This window comes from Mustela nivalis (genome assembly GCF_964662115.1).
Source record: "Mustela nivalis genome assembly, chromosome: 20".
In the NCBI taxonomy this organism is placed as follows: domain Eukaryota; kingdom Metazoa; phylum Chordata; class Mammalia; order Carnivora; family Mustelidae; genus Mustela; species Mustela nivalis.
This window is the reverse complement of record NC_139039.1, coordinates 40,931,656-40,952,271: the sequence shown is the minus strand read 5'-3', so window position 1 is coordinate 40,952,271 and position 20,616 is coordinate 40,931,656. Positions and strand designations below refer to the sequence as shown.

Sequence of the window (20,616 nt, the reverse complement as noted above, 5' to 3'; positions counted from 1 at the left end):
AGCCACGGAGAGTCTTCTTCCTGAGTTCTCACTGTTCTCCATTTCGGATCACGGCTCGGACTGTTGGCATGTTTGTGCACTGAATTTGGTACTTGTCCTGTTCACATCTAGTCTCCGTTCTCTGGTCTTGGCGGCACCCCCTTGTCATGACTTGCAGAGTGTGCTATCTCGTAGTTTCTGCAGAAGAAAGGATCGGAGACCCCGATCCTCGAGCACGTGTGCGTTCATAGCGTTTGCCCCGAGCCCTTCATCCTGGATCACGTCCGGGCTCCTCGCGGAGACACGGTGCTGCTGGCCGCCGCGGGCAGGCTGTGCACTTCCTGGACCGGTCACTTCCCTTTCCAGGTGATGCCAGCGCGCTTTATTTTCTCCATGTTCAGTGATGGGATTTTAGGTCATGGCGTCATTTTCTCTGAGTTGGTTTCTCTGGTTCTTTCACTTGTGTTGCCAAACCTGTTTTTTGTGAAATTCAGTCAGCATCTCATGAATTACGTCTGTCCCACCACTTTAGTTTTCACGCTTGCAGACTCCTGTTCTCTCTCTTTTGCATTTTCTTTGCCTGCCTTTAATAGTTGGCACCTCCTGTTTGTTTCAAAGTTTCTTTTTTTAACCCCCCCCCCCCGCTCCACACGTGGTTTCTTCTAGCGGATGCCTCCTTTCCGAAATGAGCTGTCCTTTAGTTCCCAAGGTCCGCCAGCTTGTTCCTGACTTCTTCCAGTTTTGGTTTGTTCTTTGACATCTTGCCTCACTTTCTCAGTGTCTTGCACGTGTTTAGAGTAGCGGGTGCCGGGGTGAGGTTCTGTGTGGACCTGTGTTTCTGGTGCTCTCACGGTGGGCGGATATCATTCTGCTCCTTTAAAACAATTCTTTTTTCAGCCTTACTGGGATATTGCTCTTTTGTTTCTTGTAATAACGTAGTCAGACTTGACCTTGATGCTTTTCCGCTGCTCATCTTTGTGTCACCTGGCTTTTGCTGAACACTTTGCAGAAGGCTTTTCTCTCTGTGAGCTCTCCCTGCTGTTGTTTGCGTGTGGAGTTAAAAATATGGCAGCATGATTTCTGAGATTTCTTGGCTCTGTTTCCGTTCCCCAGTTTTATCTTTACCTTTTATTCCCTTAGCCTCAGTGTCGCTGTGCTGCTGAGCTGTGACTGTGGAGCTCTGTCCCAGAAGGGAGGCTGTGCAACCGTGCTCAAGAGTCCCGGGGGCTGTTTCCTGAGGTCTCTGTGCTTGCTGGCTGTCAGGCTGGGCGAACCCCCTTGGGGCAGCACCCGTGTGCTCGGGCTGGCCTGCGGCGTTTGCAGGAGCGCTCACTGGCTCCTTCCTATGCCCACATACAGGGTGCCATGTGGTTGCTCTGACCTTCTTCGGGTTTTGGGCTTCATGGGCTGCCTCCTCCTCGAGTTTGCTAGCACGTAGCCTTCATGAATAACTTGCTGCTTTGCACCTTTTGATGCGTTTTTTTTTGTTGTTGTTTGGGGAGGTAGAAAGTTGTGCTGTTGGTGCTATTGTGTTTATGATATCCCAAACATCTATTTTTTTTTTTTTTTTAAAGATTCTATTCATTTATTTGACAGAACACAAGTAGGCAGAGAGGCAGGGAGAGGGAGAAACAGGCTCTCCACCGAGCCGAGAGCCCGACGCGGGGCTCGATCCCAGGACCCCAGGACCATGACCCGAGCCGAAGGCAGCCACTTAACCGACTGAGCCACCCAGGTGCCCCCCAAACATCTATTTTTAATGGGGTCTTAATATGTTTTTTTATAGAAGTCCTTTTTTTTTTTTTTTAAAGATTTTATTTATTTATTTGACAGACAGAGATCACAAGGCAGAGAGGCAGGCAGAGAGAGAGAGGAGGAAGCGGGCTCTCTGTGCGGGGCTCGATCCCAGGACCCTGAGATCATGACCTGAGCCGAAGGCAGAGGCTTAACCCACTGAGCCCCCCAGGCGCCCCCCTATAGAAGTCTTAAAAATGAAAACCTTGTGACGTTTTCAGTCCCTTATCTCCTTGCTCTGTTTTGTCTTTACATTTCTTTCATATGAATTCTTTTACAAACAAATGAGTGCTTTCAGTATTTGTGACTTTATTTGAAAGATATATTTAAATGTTGGTGTTTCCCTGGCTTGTGTTAGACCCGTATCGTGACGGGTTATTCGGTAGGTGAGCTGCTGTACAGCAAAGGTATCGAGTGGCAGCATGCCGGATGCAAGTGATTTTAAAGAGGGCCTGATGGTTGCCGGCTCCTGTTGATGTAAGTATTTGATGCCGAGTCCTCGTCCCTAGTTCTCATTTACTTGGCGCACTTCACGGCTCGGCGTGAGCGCTGCTGCATCTTCGGCCTCTCCATGGAGATCAGAGAACTAGAAGGAAGGTGTGTCTGTAGGTCGGGAAGAGACTGAACAGAAACAGGACTGGCTCACGTATAAGTCAGCTTACTTTTCTAAAAAGAAACTTAAAAAAAAAAAAGTTTTTATTTATTTGAGAGACAGCGTGCAAGAGAGAACCCAAGCCAGGGAGGGCAGAGGGAGCGGGAGAAGCAGGCTTCTTGCTGAGCAGGGATCCCCCTTGGGACTCAATCTCAGGACCCTGGGATCATGAACTGAGCTGAAGGCAGACACTTCCCCCGCCCAACCCCCAGTGCCCTAAGAAGAAACTTTTAATAGAAATATAGCATGCCTTGAGAAAATTGTGCATCCTTAAGTTTATAGCCCCGGAAGCTTCGGGAAGGGAGTGAGCCCTTCACAGCCGCAGCTGGAAACGTTCCCAGACGGCAGCGGGCTGGGGTTCCCCGCGCCTGCTCTCCCCCCGGGGCCCACCCTGCGCCGGCTTCCGGCAACACACGCGGGTCTTGCTCGTATTCGACCTTCCGTGAATGGAATTCTCCCGTGTGTGTGATGTTTCGTTAGCAACCGTGTTCAGACACTCTGCAGAGTGTACAACGGAGCTCTTAAACCCACGGGTCCCCGGCTTCTCGTGCATTCGTGCTGATGCGCCCCATCACCACATGCAAGTTTAGGACAGATTCTACCCAGAAAAGACACCGCGTGCCCCCAGGCTTCCCGCCGGCCGTTCCCGCCCGCGCTCCAGCACCACGCGGCTGCCGACCTGCATCTGTCTTCGGGGACGTCCCTGTCGCACGCTTCCTGTGAAGGTGGATTCATGAGGTGTGGACTTCGTGCCACTTTTGCCGGGCGCGGTGTTCTCCAGGTGGACCGCGGGGTGGCCCGCAGCTGCTTTCCTCTCGCTCGCGGCCGGCGTTCGGTGGCCTGGCTGCACCGCCTCCCTCACCCCGTGTTCACCGTGTCCAGATCGTGGCTGTTACGAACGGTTCTGCTCTCGCCCTGCGTGTCGAGATGCTTTGTGCGCACTGACGGTTTTGTGCTCTCGGGCGTGCACCGGACAGCGGCCCTGCTGGGTCGGGGGTGAGTCCCACGCGTGGAGGGCTTGGGGCCGCGCTCCAGAGCCGCCGCCCGCCTTGGCCTTCCCGCCGTCAGAGAGCGGGGTCCCGGCTTCCCTGCGTCCTCCGGACACTCGCCTCTGGGTTCGCACCTGCGGCTTTGCCGTGGCTGACGGGGTTGAGCGGCTTTCCACGTGCCTGGCGGCCATCTGTCCGTCTTTGGTGGAAAATCCATGTCATTTGCCCGTTTTTAAACTAGGTTATTTCTCAGATTTTGAGGTGAAAGGGCTTTTCATATATTTTGGAAACAAGTTTCTTATCAGATGTATGATTGTCAAATTTCTGCCTCATTTCTGTGGATCATCTTTTTGCTTTTTTGATGTGTCCTTTGAGATATAAAAGTTCTTATTTTGGTAATGTCCAGTTTATCTATTTCTTCTTTGGTTGCTTGTGCTTTTGCTGTCATATGGAAGAAGACATTGCCTAGTGAAGACTGTGAAGATTTATACTGTGTTTTCTCTTAAGAGTTTAATTTATTTATTATTTTTGCTTTTGCCTTTAGGTCTTGGACCCATCTTGCGTTAATTTCTGTATGCTGCATAGGGTCCAGCCTTAGTCTTCTGCTTGTGGAGACCCATTGGCCCCGTTCTTGAAAATACTTTTTTTCTTACTGAATTATCTTAGAACCTTCGTTGAAAACAGTTGGCCACAAACATACGGGTTTGCTTCTGGATTCTCAGTTTTATTCTATTTATCTGTAAGTCTGTCTTACGCTAGCTCTGTACTGTCTTGAGGACGTAATGGGACTTCACAGTAATGTGAGGCTGCTTTGGTGGCTCAGTCAGCTGAGCGCCGACTCTTCATTTTGTCTCAGGGCATGATCTCAGGGTCGGGAGGCCAAGCCCCGCATTGGGCTCCATGCTCAGCTTGGAGCCTGCTTCATTTTCTCTCACCCTGCCCCTTCCCCCAACTTGTGCTCTCGCTGTCTCTTTCTCTCTAAAGAAAGAAAAATTTAGGGCAAAAAAGGGCTATGTGAGTCTTCCAGCTTTAATTTCAAGATTGTTTTGGCTACTTGAGTCATGCTGAATTTGATATGAATTTTAAGATCAGTTAATCAGTTTTTGCAAAGAAGTCACCTCAGATTTTGACAGAGGTGCCATGGAAAATGTAGATCAATTTCCATCTTATAAATATTAGGTCTTCTGATGTGCAAACGTAAGATGCCTTTCTGTTGATGTGTGTTTTTGCTTTCTTTCAACAATGATTTGTAGTTTAAGAGTAAAAGTTTTGTGCTTTTGTTAATTTTTTTCCCAAATGTTTTATTTGTTTGGATGCTATTGTAAATACCATTTTCTTTTCTTTAAAATTTTTTAATCATTTCTAAAAATTTATTTTCAGCATAACAGTATTCATTGTTTTTGCACCACACCCAGTGCTCCATGCAATCCGTGCCCTCTATAATACCCACCACCTGGTTCTCCCAACCTCCCACCCGCCGCCCCTTCAAACCCTTCAGATTGTTTTTCAGAGTCCATAGTCTCTGATGGTTCACCTCCCCTTCCAATTTCCCCCAACTCCCTTCTCCTAACTCCCCATGTCCTCCATGCTTTTTGTTATGCTCCACAAGTAAGCATAACCATATGATAATTGACTCTCTGCTTGACTTATTTCACTCAGCATAATCTCTTCCAGTCCCATCCATGTTGCTACAAAATTTGGATATTCGTCCTTTCTGATGGAGGCATCATACTCCATAGTGTATATGGACCTCATCTTCCTTATCCATTCATCCATTGAAGGGCATCTTGGTTCTTTCCACAGTTTGGCGACCATGGCCATTGCTGCTATAAACATTGGGATACAGATGGCCCTTCTTTTCACTCCATCTGTATCTTTGGGGTAAATACCCAGGAGTGCAATGGCAGGGTCATAGGGAAGCTCTCTTCTTAATTTCTTGAGGAATCTCCACACTGTTCTCCAAAGAGGCTGCACCAACTTGCATTCCCACCAACAGTGGAAGAGGGTTCCCCTTTCTCCACATCCTCTCCAACACATGTTGTTTCCTGTCTTGCTAATTTTGGCCATTCTAACTGGTGTAAGGTGATATCTCAATGTGGTTTTAATTTGCATCTCCCTGATGGCTAGTGATGATGAACATTTTTTCATGTGTCTGATAGCCATTTGTATGTCTTCATTGGAGAAGTGTCTGTTCATATCTTCTGCCCATTTTTTGATATGATTGTCTGTTTTGTGTGTGTTGAGGTTGAGGAGTTCTTCGTAGATCCTGGATATCAACCTTTTTTTTTTTTTAAAGATTTTATTTACTTATTTGACACAGAGAGAGAGATCCCAAGTAGGCAGTGAGGCAGGCAGAGAGAAAGGGGGAAGCAGGCTCCCCGCTGAGTGGAGAGCCCGATGCGGGGATCAATCCCAGGACCCTGGGATCATGACCTGAACCGAAGGCAGAGGCTTTAACCCACTGAGCCACCCAGGTGCCCCTGGATATCAACCTTTTGTCTGTACTGTCATTTGCAAATATCTTCTCCCATTCCGTGGGTTGCCTCTTTGTTTTGTTGACTGTTTCCTTTGCTGTGCAGAAGCTTTTGATTTTGATGAAGTCCCAGAATTTTATTTTGGCTTTTGTTTCCTTTGCCTTTGGAGACATATCTTGAAAGAAGTTGCTGTGGCTGATATCATCAAATCTATCTATGAAAGACCCACAGCAAATATCATCCTCAATGGGAAAAAGCTTGCAGCCTTCCCGTTGAGATCAGGAACACGACAAGGATGCCCACTCTCACCACTCTTGTTCAACATAGTATTAGAAGTCCTAGCAACAGCAATCAGACAACAAAGGGAAATAAAAGGTATCCAAATTGGTAATGAAAAAGTCAAACTCTCTCTCTTTGCAGAAGACATGATTCTTTATATGGAAAACCCAAAAGACTCCACCCCCAAACTACTAGAACTCATACAGCAATTCAGCAACGTGGCAGGATACAAAGTCAATGTACAGAAATCAGTGGCTTTCCTATACACTAACAATGAAAATACAGAAAGGGAAATTAGAGAATCGATTCCATTTACTATAGCACCAAGAACCATAAGATACCTGGGAATAAACCTAACCAAAGAGGTAAAGGATCTGTGGCTGATATCGAAGAGATTACTGCCTATGTTCTCCTCTAGGATTCTGATGGATTCCTGTCTCACGTTGAGGTCTTTTATCCATTTTGAGTTTATCTTTGTGTATGGTGTAAGAGAATGGTCGAGTTTCATTCTTCTATTTATAGCTGCCCAGTTTTCCCAGCACCATTTATTGAAGAGACTGTCTTTTTTCCACTGTATATTTTTTCCTGTTTTGTCGAAGATTATTTGCCCATAGAGTTGAGGGTCCATATCTGGGCTCTCTACTCTGTTCCACTGGTGTATGTGTCTGTTTTTATGCCAGTACCATGCTGTCTTGGTGATCACAGCTTTGTCGTAAAGCTTGAAATCAGGTAATGTGATGCCCCCCGTTTTATTTTTGTTTTTCAACATTTCCTTAGTGATTCAGGGTCTCTTCTGATTCCATACAAATTTTTGGATTATTTGCTCCAGCTCTTTGAAGAATACTGGTGGAATTTTGATTGGAATGGCATTAAAAGTATAGATTGCTCTAGGCAGTACAGACATTTTAACAATGTTTATTCTTCTGATCCAAGAGCATGGAATGGTCTTCCATCTTTTTGTGTCTTCTTCAATTTCTTTCATGAGTGTTCTGTAGTTCCTTGAGTACAGATCCTTTACCTCTTTGGTTTGGTTTATTCCCAGGTATTTTATGGTTCTTGTTGCTATAGTAAATGGAATCGGTTCTCTAATATCCCTTTCTGTGTTTTCCTTGTTTGTGTATAAGAAAGCCACTGATTTCTGTACATTGACTTTGTATCCTGCCACATTACTGAATTGCGGTATGAGTTCTAGTAGTTTGGGGGTAGAGTCTTTTGGGTTTTCCATACAATGTATCATGTCATCGTGAAGAGAGAGAGTTTGACTTCTTCATTGCCAGTAGATTTTTGTGGACTTATCTTGTATCCTGCAACCTTACTGAACTCATTTGTTCTAATTTTTTGAAAAATGGATTTCTTAGGTATTTCTTTGTATAGAAATCATATTCCTTACTTACAGAGATAGTTTTTTTTAAGTCTTTCCTTTCCAATGTGTATATTTCTTTTTTTTTTTTTTAATTTATTTTTCTGACTAGAACCTCCAGTATTATGTTGAATAGAAGTGGTGAGAACAGACACACCTGTCTTGTTCTTGATTTTAATGGGGAAAGCCTGTCTTCTGAGTGTGAGTTTGCTGTGTGTTTTTCATAACTTCCCTTTACCAGGTTGAGGGAATTAGCTTCTTTACCTAGTTTGTTGAGTGTTTTTAAAATGAAGAATGTTGAATTTTGTCAGATGTCCTTTGAGATGATTGTGTGTTTTGGTCTTTTATTCTAATGATATGGTAAGTTACATTATTTAATTGCACATGTTGAACCAAACCTGTGTTCTGAGGATAAACCTAGAATGTGTTCCCTTTTATTTTCTTTTTCCACTTGACATTTATCTGTGTCGTCATTGCTGTGTAGTTTCTGCTGTGTGATTTTACCACAATTCATCCATTCTCTTGTTGGTGCACATTTAGTTTACAGGCTTCCTGTTGTGGGTGGTGCTGCTTTGAACATGGCTTTGTGTGTTCATTGCTGATCATATGATTGTATTTCTTCGGGTATATACTTGGAATGGCCCAGTTCCTAGGTTTGTCTGTGTTCAGGTTGAATAGAAATTTCTGGTTTTCCAGAGTGGTTTTACTGGTGTATGCTTCTATCTGCCGTGTTTGGTAATTCCTGCTGCTCCATATTTTCGCAGACTTGGTATCTTCCAGGCTTTTCGTTTCAAGCATCCTGCAGAGCTTACAGTGGTATTTTATTGTGGTTTTAATTGACGTTTGCATTCTTTGTTGACTAATGACACGCCTTTATGTATGTGTTTTGGCCACTTGACTCATTTTCAAGATGCTTATTCAAAGGTTCTACCCATTTTTCTAATGAGTTGTCATCCTTACAGTTTTTAGAAAACACACGTAGCAATAGTTTCCATATTCTGTAAATTCAGCTTTGATTCCAGTTATTTTTCCACTGTGATTTTCACTTCCCAAGTGATACATTTTTACTGTTATTTTCAATTTTATCATAATTATCATTTTTGTATGCAAACAGTATTTTTTATGTTACTTAATAAGTGTCTTCTTACTCCAGGCCCTAATATGACCTCCTAGGTTTTCTTCTCATTTTTTTCTTTTTAGCTTTTTTCATTTATATCTGCTCTCATTCTGCAGTTGATTTGATAAAGGATGTGTCTGTTTACTCTGAAAAGTCATACTTTCAAGCCAGAAGCATTATTTTAACTAGCACAGGAGCTCTCTGGTACTCATGCTTGCATGTTCTCCATCACGACATGGAACGTGTATGATTTATGCAACATTTTCTCAGTTTTATGGGCCAGGAAATTAGCCATGACGGTCAGGCACGTTGCCTCGAATCACAGTGTTGGATCTGGCATTGGCTCTCCCTTCCTCACAAATGGCTAGTGTGCCAGAGATCTAGCGGAAGATGTGTCACTGGATCAGAGAACAGTGAGCTCATCACTTACACGGCAGGTGATAGTAACTGCTACATTCGCACCGGGTCCCAGTGTCACCCGAGGAGCAGAGCTTGGGGAATTCCTGTTTTTATCTCGGGCAGCAGGGAGCTGTTCTCGGGCCGGGGCTGGTGTATTACCTTAACCCTCGCAATGGCTCTGCCACAGTCACGACGCCCACGAGCGGCCTGGAGAGAGGAGCCAGTGCCTTCCTTCTGGGCTCACCACAGGTTTTCCTGATTCTGTAATTCTTCTTTGTTTTCTTGCTTTCTTTTTTTAAAAAAGATTTTATTTATTTATTTGACAGACAGAGAGCCTGAGCAAGGGGAGGAGGAGCAAGGGGAGGGGGAGATGGAGGCTCGCAGCTGAGCAGGGAGCCCGAAGCGGGCAGACACTTCCCGGACAGAGCCCCCAGGCGGCCCCACCCCCGAGTCTGTAACTCTTGTGTCTACTACACCAGGCTGAATAAGGAATATTTTTTGTGTATTTAACTTGCACTTTTGTTACGAATGCATTTAAAATGTGTTTGTAAACATGCTGGTGACATGATTAACAATCTGGGCTGTATCTTGGCAAGTCCTGCTATTGGGAGAGAGAAACCAAGTGGCCAGACTAGAAGGAGGGTAGTCTCACACTCTAAGTTGAAAACTTTCCCTTTTCTTTTGCTAAATTTGTATTTTGCTGCATTCTTTTAGTATGCTGGAAAGACACTTGTAGGTAATGTAATGTTCCTATCACATGATTAAACTCAGGTTTGCTGGATGGAGGGGCAGGCAGTGTGTAGGTAGAGCCCTCAAAGTCCAGCTCCAGGGCAGGGGGCTCCGATGGGGGTGTGTGGGCCTCACATACACAGAACAGCCAAACATCTGTCCTGTTATCTTCTGAAGCTTTACAGTTTTGCCTCTAAACTTTAGATTTTTAACTAATGCTTAACCTTTTTGTTCATTTTTGTTATTTTAGTGGAAAGAAGTGTTGCCAATGGACACATTTGTATGGTTTCTCATCACCATAAAATGTTTCTTTGACAGTTCCTTTCTGTTTCTAATTTACTAAGTACTTCAAAAAATCATGAATGGATTTTAAATTTTTACAAGTGTTTTTTGTTCATCTGTTGAAATCATCATACAGATGACTCTTGACCAGTGTGGGTACTGAGACACTGGCCCTCCACACAGTCAGAAACCCACATAGAACTTCTGACTCCCCTAAAGCTTAACTGCTCTTAGCAGATTGTTCACCAGAAGCCTTACTGATCACATCAGTGGTTGATTAACATGTATTTTGTATGTGATGTGTATTATGTATTGCATTCTTATAATAATGTAAGCTAGAGAAAATAAAATGTCACGAAGAAAACCATGAAATAGAGAAAATACATTTACAATGAAGTACCTTATTTATTGGAAAAAACCTGTGTGTAAGTGAACATACCCCGTTCCCACCTGCTTTGTTCCCAGGTCAGCATAAACGTTTTAACAGGGTTTATTCTTCCAGTGTATGAGCGTGGAATGTTTTTCCATCTCATTGTATCTTCCTCCTCCATTTCTTTCATGAGTGTTCTGTAGTTTCTAGAGTACAGATCCTTTACCTCTTTGGTTAGGGTTATTCCGAGGAATCTTACGGGTTTTGGTGCTATTGTAAATGGGATTGATACCTTAATGTCCCTTTCTTCTCTCTCATTGTTAGTGTTTAGAAATTCAACTGATTTCTGTGCATTGATTTTGTATCTTGTCACATTGCTGAATTGCTGTATGAGAACTAGTAACTTGGGAGTGGAGTCTTTTTGAGCTTTCCACATAAAGTATCATGTCCTCTGTGAAAAGAGAAGAGTTTGACTTCTTTGCCTTTTTGAATGCCTTTTATTTCTCTTTGTTGTCAGAATGCTGCTGCTAGGACTTCTAGTACTATGTTGAACAAGAGCGGTGAGAGTGGGCATCCTTGTCGTGTTCCTGGCCTTAGTGGAAAAGCTCTCAGTTTTTCCCCACTGAGAATGATAATTGCTTTGGGTTTTTCATAGACACTTTTATGATGTTGAGGCATGTACCCTCTATCCCTATATTTGAAGTGTTTTAATCAGGCTGTATTTTGTCAAATGCTTTTTCTGCATATGTTGAGGGGATCATTTGGTTTTTGTCTCTTCTTTGATTAATGTGATTTATCATGTTGTTTGACTTGAGTGTTGAACCAGCCTTGCATCCGAGGAATAAATCCCACTTGGTCATGGTGAATAATCCTTTTAAGGTTTTGTTGGATCCGCTTGGGTAGTATTTTGGTGAGTATTTTGGCATCCATATTCATGGGAATATTGGCCTGTGATTCTCCTTTTTGGTGGGGTCTCTGTCTGATTTTTGGATCAGGGTAATGCTGGCCTCATAGAGTTTGGATGTTTTCTCTATATTTCTATTTTTTTTTTTTTTGGAAACAGATTCAGAAGAACAGGTATTAGTTCTCCTATTTTTTAAAGATTTTATTTATTTATTTGATCACAAGTAGGCAGAGAGGCAGGCAGAGAGGGGGAAGCAGGTTCTCCACTGAGTAGAAAGCCCGATGCAGGGCTCAATCCCAGGACCCTGGGATCAGGACCTGAGCTGAAGGCAGAGGCTTTAACCAACTGAGCCACCTAGGCACCCCTTAGTTCTCCTTTAAATGCTTGGTAGACTTCCTCTGGGAAGCCTCCTGGTCCTGGGCTTTTGTTTGTTGGGAGATTTTTGACTGCTGCTTCAATTTCCTTGCTGGTTATGGATCTGTTCAGGTTTTCTATTTCTTCCTGTTAGTTTTGGTAGTTTGTATGTCTCTATGAATACATCCATTTCTTCTAGATTGTCAAATTTGTTGGCATATAGTTGCTCATAACATGTTCTTAAAATTCATTTTATTTCCTTGGTGTTAATTATAATCTCACCTCTTCATGATTTTATTAATTTGTATCCTTTCTCTTTTCTTTTTGATAAATGGCTAGGGGTTTATCGATCTTATTAATTCCTTCAAAGAACAAGCTTCTAGTTTCATTGATTAGTTCTACTGTTCTTTTGGTTTCTGTTTCATTGATTTCTGCTTTAATCTTTCTAATTTCTCTTCTCCTGCTTGTTTTAGGCTCTGTTTGCTGTTTTTTTCTCCATCTCCTTTATTTATAAAATTAGCTTATGTATTTGAGACTCTTGTTTCTTAAGAAAGGCTTATATTATTATATACTTTCCTCTTAAGACTGCCTTTGCTGCATCCCAAAGGTTTTGAACAGTTGTGTTTTCATTTTCTTTGCTTACATGAATTTTTTTAATTTCTCTTTAATTTACTGGTTGATTCATTCATTCTTTGGTAAAATGCTCTTTTTTTAAAAAAAAGATTTTATTTATTTATTTGACAGAGAGAGAGATCACAAGTGGGCAGAGAGGCAGGCAAAGAGAAAGGGGGAAGCAGGCTCCCCGCTGAGTGGAGAGCCCAATGCTGGGCTTGATCCCAGGACCCTGAGATCATGACCTGAGCTGAAGGCAGAGGCTTAAACCACTGAGCCATCCAGGCACCCCTGGTAAAATGCTCTTTAACTTCCAAGTATTTGAGTTCCTTCCAAATTTCCTCTTGTGATTGAGTTCTAGCATCAGAGGATTGTGGTCTAAAAATATGCATGAAATAATCCCAATCTTTTGTTACTAGTTGAGACCTGAATTGTGACCCATAATGTGATCTCTTCTGGAGAATGTTCCATGTGCATTCAAAAAGAATGTGTATTTTTTTGCTTTAGAATGGAATGCTCTGTATATATCTGTGATGTCCATCTGGTCCAAGGTGTCATTCAAAGCCCTTGTTGGCTTGTTGAACTTCTGCTTAGATGATCTGTTCATTGCTGAGTGGGCTGTTGAAGTCCCCTACTATTATTGTATTTTTTACCTGTGTTTCTTTGATTTTGTTATTGGTTTATATAATTGACTACTCCCATACTTGGAGCATAGATATTTATAATTTTTAGATCTTCTTGTTGGATAGACCCTTTAAATATGATATCATGTCCCCCTTAATCCCTTACGAGAATCTTTGGTTTAAAATCTAATTTGTCTGATATAAGGATTGTGACCTCATCTTTCTTTTGATGTCCATTAACATGATAAATTGTTCTCCACCCCCTCACTTTCAGTCTGGGGATGTCTTTGGGTCTAAAATGAGTCTCTTCTAGACAGCATATGGGAGGGTCTTGGGTTTTGTTTTGTTTAGTTTTAATCCAATCTGACACCCTGTGTTTTTTGATTGGGTTATTTAGCCCATTTACATTCAGGGTAATCATTAAAAGATACGAATTTAGTGCCAACGTATTACCTGTAAAGTCCATGTTTCTGTATATTGTCTCTGTTCCTTTCTGATCTATAATACTTTTGGTATCTCTCCATTTAGAGGATCACCTTTAATATTTTTTGCAGGGCTGGTTTAGTGAATGCAAATTCTTTTAGTTTCTATTTGTCCTGGAAGCTCTTTATCTCTCCTTCCATTCTGAATGACATCCTAGCCGGGCAAAGTATTCTTGGCTGCGTATTATTCTCATTTAGCATCCTGAATATATCATGCCAACCCTTTCTGGCCTGCCAGTTCTCTGTGGATAGGTCTGCTGCCAGTCTAATATTCCTACCCTTACAGGTCAAGAACCTCCCGTCTCCAGCTGCTCTCAGGATTTTCTCTTTATCTCTGAAATTTGCAAGCTTTACTATTATATGTTGGGGTATTCATCTATTTTTATTGATTTTGAGGGGGTTCTCTGTGCCTCTGGCTTGAATGCCTGTTTCTTTGCCCAGATTAGGAAAGTTCTCAGCTATAATTTGTTCAAATATACCTTCTGCCCCCTACTCACTCCTCTTTCAGTCTCTCTCCCTCCCTCTCCCTTCTTCCTCTGGGATCCCGATTATTCTAATTTTGTTTCATTTTATTGTATTGCTGATCTCTCAAATCCTCCCTTCATGGTCCAGTAATTGTTTATCTCTCTTTGGTCAGTTTCTTTGTTCTCTATAATGTTATCTTCTCTATCACTTATTCTCTTTTCTGGCTCATTTATCCTAACAATAGAGTTTCCATTGTTGACTGTATCTCAATAACACTCTTCTTGATTTCAACCGGATTAGATCATAGTTCTTCTATTTCTCCAGAAAGGGATTCTCTGGTGTCTTCTATGTTTTGTTTTGTTTTTTTTTTTCCAGGCCAGCTAGTATCTCTTATAATTGTTGTTCTGAATTCTAGCTCCATCATTCAACCAATATCCATATTTAAGTCTCTGGTAGAGAGTATTGCCTTTTGTTCTTTTTTTTTTTTCTAGTAATTTTTCTGTCTGGTCATTTTGTCGAGAGAAGAATGGATGAATAAGAGAAAAAAACAGAAATAAAAATCTTGACCAGGACCTCAGTGAAATATACACTAGGGCAGTCAGAAGCAATCAGAAACAAACAAACAAACAAAAAAGGGAAAATAAAAAGGGAATAAACAGAGAATATAATCAAAGAGATGTACAGATATGGCAATATGCTTGGTTCTGAGTGTATTATGGTCTATTTGTTAGAAGACACTTGATCCCAAAACTGTAAAGAAAGAAAAATTTATGTATATATGAAAATAAAATTGAATACAGTGAAAGTAGCCAAAATGAAGAATATAGAAAATGTAAATGTAAAAGTGTAAAAAAGACTTAAAAAAAGATTTGACAAAATAAGAAGCTAGTTGAAAGGGAATAAAGAAAAAAAAAAGAAAAAGAAAATTTTAAACGGGAAGACTGAGGATTCATGAGAAAAAACCTTGAAGTCTATACACCGTTTTCCCTGGAGTAGGAGTTTTTCAGTTCTGCGTGATCATAAACATGGTTTTGCCTGATATTCCTGCTGGGCCTCTGGGGGAGGGGTCTGTGGCCCTGATTCTAGGTATCTGGGCTGAGGGGGAATGGCACCACTCCTTGCAGGGGGCTGGCCTTGTTGTGAGCTGCTTCTGGTTGCTCTGGGTGGCTTTTGTTCCTTGAAGGCGTTTTGTGCTGCTTTAGAGGATGAAAAAATAATAATAAAAGTAGCTGTGGCCAATCTCCAGCCCTGGAGGTGAGCCGTTGTGGCCTCCCTTTCAGTGTGTCCTCAGGGAAAAGCAGTCACTTCTGTGTGTGTGGAAGTCTCCAGACTCCTGCGTGCTCCTCGCAGCAGTCCTCCCAGGGGAGTGGGAGTGGGGGTCTCACTGCTGCACCCCTGCTTTCTGGGGCCCTGCTCCGGGAGCCGCTGCCAATGCTGTGCACACCTGCGCCACTCCTCCTGGGAAGGAGCAGGGACTCGGTGCTTCTGTCATGTCCTGGGCTTCTGCTTGGAGAGCAGTCGCCGGGTCCTGCCGTGGGTCATGGTCTATGGCAACACCGAGCTGAAAGCCCACTCCTGGGCTCACTGATTGCAGCCGGCTTCCCTGCTCTAGTGCCTGGGAGCTCTGCTGCCCTCAGGCACCACTGTTCTTTCTGTGACCCCAGGGATCCCAAGACACTGTCGCAGCTAGGATTTGCCCCGCTTTGCCCCCCGAGCACCTATCCGGCAGGGGCATCCTCAGCAGACCTCTGAAGTTCCGGGTTTGCGATCTGCTGCACCGCTTGCTGGGTGCTGGCTGCCGGAGGCTCCCTCTCCCACGGTTTATCTTCCAGTGTATCCTCTCACCTTCGCTCCTCTGCGCCTCCTGCCGTGCACAAAGCCATTTATTTTCTGTTTGTAGAACCCCAGCAGTTCTCTTAGATCCCAGGATGAATTCATAGGTGCCCAGAAGGATTTGATGGCTATCTAGGTGAATTCAAGGGTCCTCTGTCCCTCTCTCAACTTCCCTCTCCTCCTGGAATTCTTTGACCTGAGATATTTGGTAAAACTTGTGCTTGAGACCACGTGGGCCTGGAGTTTCCTTAGGTTTAAAACCATGGACAATAACTATAATGATTTTAGTAATACTCAGGGCTTCTACTTCTTCTTGAGACACTTCAGGGGAACTGTGTTTATTGACACTTACCTGTCTCAGCTTAGTTTTCAAATTTGTTGACAGAATTTTAGTGTCTCTTATGATGTTTGATCTTTGTGTCATTTTTAGTTCTGTTCTTTTCACTGATACTGGCTTTTAGTGCCTTTACTTTTTTCATAATTAAGACCAATAATAACAGATCCGTTGAGATATAACTTACTGACTCTTTCTTTTATTCTATATAATTCTGGCTGGAATTTCTCACGAACTAGCCTTTTGCTGTTGTTGGATCATCTCTGTTGTGCACTTTTTTCCTGTGTAATTTCTGTTATGCTGTCTTCTGCCTTTCACCTTGGAGCTGTTGTGGTTGGATGGTTAGCTTGTTTATATGCTCCTTTTACTACTTAATATGACTATTTGAGGGGTAGAACCCTCCTTTAAGATGTTTTGGTTGTGTCCGGTATGCCCCCATTCGGAGTGTTTTGCCCCTGCAGGCACCGCCCGCTGGTGTCTTCTGTGCCGTGTGCTTGCTTTCTCCAGAATGCTGTGCAGGGCGGTTATCTGCTATGTTGCCTTCTGGTCCTGGCACCCCTCACTTTGCAGAATGCCTCTGAGATTGACGCACGCTGCCGTGTGCACCCCGTTCCTTTAAAGAAAACTCAGTAGTAGTCCGTTGTGTGGATGCACTCACCTCTCTGTCAGTTCTGCGGGAGAAGGACATGTGAGCTGCTCCCGGCTTCGGGCAGTCACGAACAAAGCTGCTGTAGGTGTCGCGTGCAGGCTCGAGTGAACGTGGCTCTTCACCTCGCACGCGTTGCATCCGGCGGAAGGATGGCCGGTGGAACGGCAGGTGTGCGTGTGGCTGCCCGTGAACCGCCAGGCCGCCTTCCTCGGTGCCTGTGCGTCTGCAGGGCGACAGGCGCCCTGGCGTGGGTCCCTGCCCGCTCTGCACGCTGGGTCAGTGCGCACTATGTGTGCGTGTGTGTAGTTTTCTCACGGTGTCTCCCTTCAGCTTGTCACTGAACTGCCCCAGTAACTAATGTCACTGAGCCTCTGTTCATGTGTTTACGCTCGATCTTTGTTCTCTGATGACGTGGCTTCAAATATTTGAGACAAATGGGCTGTTTGTATGTTAATGTTTCCGTGCATAGTCTGGGTACACGTCTTTTGTCAGGCCTGTGATGTGCAAATCTGGTCTCCCAGGTGTAAATTGTCTGGTTTGTTCTCAACAGTGTCTTTTGAACAACAGAATATTTTAATTTTAACAATGTGCAGTCTGTCATTTTTATCTTTTGTGGATTCTGCTTTTAGGGTTCTTCTAAGAACTCTGCCTGCCCCAGGGCCACCAGGACCGTGTCCTGTGATCTCTTCAAAAAGTTTTATAGTTTTTTTTTTTTTTTTACTACTTTTGATTTTTTTGGTAAGATACAGGATATGTTAAGGCTTTTATTATTGCATATCAATCACTTTTTTATCTTTAAAAATATTTTTCACCACATCAGTGTATTTTAAAATACTCTCAGAGTTACTTTATCCTAAATGTATGTTTGTAGTGTGGATGTAGTAACAGTGTCTAGCTGGTCAGAGTCTGAAGAGAAGATTTATGAATTCCTCATGGGTTCTTTGGTGTTGCAGGAGGTTTTCAGGGAGAATACTTACTCAGTTTTTATTTTGCTTATTCAACGAATCTTGTGCATTTATTAAATAATTAATTTTTATTTTAACGGCACATAGGCTGCCTTTCCTTACATGTTTGGAGATTGTATGCATGGTTAGTTACTCCATAGTGGGTTTTGCCAGAAGTTTATGAACAGTGAAATATCAATTAAGATGCATCCAGGCACTTAAAAACATTCAAGTTCATTCTTCCTTCTCCTAAGGTGAGCCTACTGGTGAACACAGACAAAATACCACAGGGATTATAAAACAAGTAAAACCCTGGTATTTTAAGTTACTGTAAAGCATTATACTTTCAATTAAACATTTTAAGAAAATCATGCTTCCTCTTAAGTATTCTAGGTTCATAACATTATAATCTTGGGATGTACGCCCCTACAACCGTTACCAGGGTCACAGTCTTTCCAGACCCTGTACGGAGGCATCCTGTCTACCACGAGCCTGCATGGCAGGGACTGGAACATTGGTTTTGGGTACGGGGGAAATGCTGCTGTTGATTAGAACAGTTCGGGTACAGCCATGGCCATCCAGCTGCGGGAGTCCCTCTTATAAAATGTAGTGATCTCCTTTGTATCATTGGACCCCAAGGCCCCTAGTTTTCATGTGGTTCTAGATATTTTTTTAAGACTTAGTTTTATTTCCAGGAATATGGTATATTTTTTCTTTTTCTTTTTGATTTTTTTAAATTTAATTTCTTTTCAGTGTAACAGAATTCATTGTTTATGCACCACACCCAGTGCCCCATGCAGTCCATGCCCTCTCCAATACTCACAACCTGGTACCCCAACCTCCCAACCCGTCGCCCCTCCCAAACCTTCAGGTTGTTTTTCAGAGTCCATAGTCTCTCATGGTTCACCTCCCCTTCCAATTTCCCCCAACTCCCTTCTCCTCTTCATCTCCCCATGTCCTCCATGCTATTCTTATGCTCCACAAATAAGTGAAACCATACGATAATTGACTCTCTCTGCTTGACTTATTTCACTCAGCATAATCTCTTCCAGTCCCGTCCATGTTGCTACAAAAGTTGGGTATTCGTCCTTTCTGATGGAGGCATAATACTCCATAGTGTATATGGACCACATCTTCCTTATCCACTCATCCATTGAAGGGCATCTTGGTTCTTTCCACAGTTTGGCGACTGTGGCCATTGCTGCTATAAACATTGGGGTACAGATGGCCCTTCTTTTCACTCCATCTGTATCTTTGGGGTCAATACCCAGTAGTGCAATGGCAGGGTCATAGGGAAGCTCTCTTTTTTTTTTTTCTTTTAATTTTTTTTTATTTTTTATAAACATATTTTTATCCCCAGGGGTACAGGTCTGTGAATCACCAGGTTTACACACTTCACAGCACTCACCAAATCACATACCCTCCCCAATGTCCATAATCCCACCCCCTTCTCCCAAACCCCCTCCCCCCAGAAACCCTCAGTTTGTTTTGTGAGATTAAGAGTCACTTATGGTTTGTCTCCCTCCCAATCCCATCTTGTTTCATTTATTCTTCTTCTACCCACTTAAGCCTCCATGTTGCATCACCACTTCCTCATATCAGGGAGATCATATGATAGTTGTCTTTCTCTGCTTGACTTATTTCGCTAAGCATGATACCCTCTAGTTCCATCCATGTTGTCGCAAATGGCAAGATTTCATTTCTTTTGATGGCTGCATAGTATTCCATTGTGTATATATACCACATCTTCTTGATCCATTCATCTGTTGATGGACATCTAGGTTCTTTCCATAGTTTGGCTATTGTGGACATTGCTGCTATAAACATTCGGGTGCATGTGCCCCTTTCGATCACTACATTTGTATCTTTAGGGTAAATACCCAATAGTGCAATTGCTGGGTCATAGGGCAGTTCTATTTTCAACATTTTGAGGAACCTCCATGCTGTTTTCCAGAGTGGCTGCACCAGCTTGCATTCCCACCAACAGTGTAGGAGGGTTCTCCTTTCTCCGCATCCTCGCCAGCATCTGTCATTTCCTGACTTGTTGATTTTAGCCATTCTGACTGGTGTGAGGTGATATCTCATTGTGGTTTTGATTTGTATTTCCCTGATGCCGAGTGATATGGAGCACTTTTTCATGTGTCTGTTGGCCATCTGGATGTCTTCTTTGCAGAAATGTCTATTCATGTCCTCTGCCCATTTCTTGATTGGATTATTTGTTCTTTGGGTGTTGAGTTTGCTAAGTTCTTTATAGATTCTGGACACTAGTCCTTTATCTGATATGTCGTTTGCAAATATCTTCTCCCATTCTGTCAGTTGTCTTTTGATTTTGTTAACTGTTTCCTTTGCTGTGCAAAAGCTTTTGATCTTGATGAAATCCCAATAGTTCATTTTTGCCCTTGCTTCCCTTGCCTTTTGCGTTGTTCCTAGGAAGATGTTGCTGCGGCAGAGGTCGAAGAGGTTGCTGCCCGTGTTCTCCTCAAGGATTTTGATGGATTCCTTTCGTACATTGAGGTCCTTCATCCATTTTGAGTCTATTTTTTTTAATTTCTTGAGGAATCTCCACACTGTTCTCCAAAGAGGCTGGACCAATTTGCATTCCCACCAACAGTGGAAGAGGGTTCCCCTTTCTCCACATCCTCTCCAACACACTTTGTTTCCTGTCTTGCTAATTCTGGCCATTCTAACTGGTGTAAGGTGGTACCTCAATGTGGTTTTGATTTGAATCTCCCTGATGGCTAGTGACGATGAACATTTTTTCATGTGTCTGGCAGCCTTTTTTATGTTTTAATTGGAAAAGTGTCTATTCATGTCTTCTGCCCATTTTTTGATGTGATTGTCTGTTTTGTGTGTTTTGAGTTTGAGACGTTCTTTATAGATCTTGGATATCAGCCTTTTGTCTGTACTGTCATTTGCAAATTTCTTCTCCCATTCCGTGGGTTGCCTCGTTGTTTTGTTGACTGTTTCCTTTGCTGTGCAGAAGCTTTTGATC

At 42.9% G+C, this 20,616-nt stretch overlaps 1 protein-coding gene across 3 annotated transcripts in view; it reads left to right on the top strand.

Annotated features, from left to right (window-relative positions):
* Positions 1-20,616, top strand: part of DLGAP2 (DLG associated protein 2) — a 776,206-nt gene that overhangs the window by 98,529 nt on the left and 657,061 nt on the right. The window lies entirely within an intron of this gene.